Here is a 1776-nt window from a genome sequence, read left to right as displayed (position 1 = left end):
CGGCGCCTGGCCTCGTCCACCAATCGGCGCCCGGGAAGCGGCTCCGCTGGGCCGTGCCGCCCAATCAGAGACCGCGCGGGGGTCCTGGCACCGCCCACGTCTGCCCTGGTCCCAGCACTGCGCCTTAAAGGGCCGCCGGGGCTGTGCGCGCCCTCTGAGAGCGCCCCTGCCCATCGTCATGGCCTCCTCTCTCTGGAGAGCCCATGCCCCCCGTCTAGCTCCTGAGCAGCTTCGTTTCATCATCCAAGCAGCGGCCTCTACAGCGCCTCTTCCGAGAAGCCTTCCCTGATAACGTCATTGTTCACTCTGCAGACCCTTCCTACAGTCTTGTTTGCTTGTTATCCCCCAGTCCAGCGCGGGCGGCCGTGAGCAGGAGGGGCCTAATCCCACCCAGTGCGCCGGACAGAGACTTCACGGACTAGGCGTTCAGCTGACTGCTGTTTTCACCTGGCCTGGGGTTGGGGAGAGCCTGGCCAGTCTCACCTGCCTTCCACCCAGCAAAGCTGGGATCGTCCTCTTCCTCACTCTCACGAAGCTGGGGACTGTTCTCTTAGGAGGATTGACTGAGCCTGCCCAGCTCAAGGCCGGCTCCATGCAGCCCTCCGAGCACAGAGGCCACGACCCTGCCTCAGGCTACACAGAAATCCACTAAGACCGGAAAGGGTGAGCAAATCCAGCCAGTGTCAGCCACAGCGCCCTGGGGCACTTTTGTCCCTGTCAGGCTGGGTGCCTGCAGGTGCTAACAAATAGCAAATCCGAGGCCGCCTAGCCCTCCATGGACATTAAACCTGAAATCGGGGACAAATACCAGACCAGACCGTCCAAGCCTGGAACCAGAAAGAAGCCAGGACACACCCGGCTCAGTCTAGGCATGAGCAAAGGCTGCACCCCAGGAGGTGAGCGTTCTGGAGAGCTAAGGCTCCAGGGAGGCAGGTTGGGGACCCTTGGGTCATACCAGGGCTTCCCTTTATCTCCCCAGAGCGCCCTCCAGAGGCATCAGTGAATGGAGGTCAGAGGCCAGCCCTATCTGGGCACTTGGTTTTACTAGCCTGAGACCTGGGCACACCACCCCCTCCCTCACTCCTCGGGCGCCTCCTCTGTGAAGTGTTCCTAACCACTGACTCAAAGCCAGTGAGGATTCAAATGACTTACTGTGGGCAGAGCGCTTGGCAGGCCTCTGACCTTAGCGAAGCATTGAGCAAATATTAGCTGACATGAGACTGCTTCACCGCTGGAGTTTCTTTTGTGGGCGAGTGAATGGCAAGTGTTTACTGGCTCCGAGTGTGCAGGCTCGGGGAGGACACACCCAGCCATCTGACAGCCTCGAGGCCGGCGACAAGAAGGAACGAAGTGTTGACACACTGGTCCTCCTCTCCCCAGGTCCAATCTAGGGGTTCAGCGCACACCAGCACGTACGTTTTAACAGCGGACTCGCTGATTCCTAGATCCATGGTCCCCATTTGGAGAACAATCAGACCAAACAACACAATGTACTCTGTTAAACAGCAGCTCACAATATTTTGTTGTTATTGTTGTTGTTACAGGGTATATGTGCTTGCCAGAGAGACAGAAAGAGGGAAAGTGAGAAAGCAGCCCTGGGACGGATGGCCTGGCTGCAACCTCTTCTCCTCCATTCTCCCCTCAGGACTTTGTGCATGCACACACGCAGCCAGAGTGATTTTTCAAGCCGCCAGGTTTGGGACTCGAACCGCATAGTTGCTCATGTGGGATCTGGCTGCTGGAAGCTCTACGTCACCTGCTGGCCCACACAATTTT

This window comes from Tupaia chinensis, unplaced genomic scaffold (assembly GCF_000334495.1).
Source record: "Tupaia chinensis unplaced genomic scaffold, TupChi_1.0 Scaffold000146_1, whole genome shotgun sequence".
Lineage (NCBI taxonomy): Eukaryota > Metazoa > Chordata > Mammalia > Scandentia > Tupaiidae > Tupaia > Tupaia belangeri.
Note: the sequence above shows the minus strand (reverse complement) of the source record.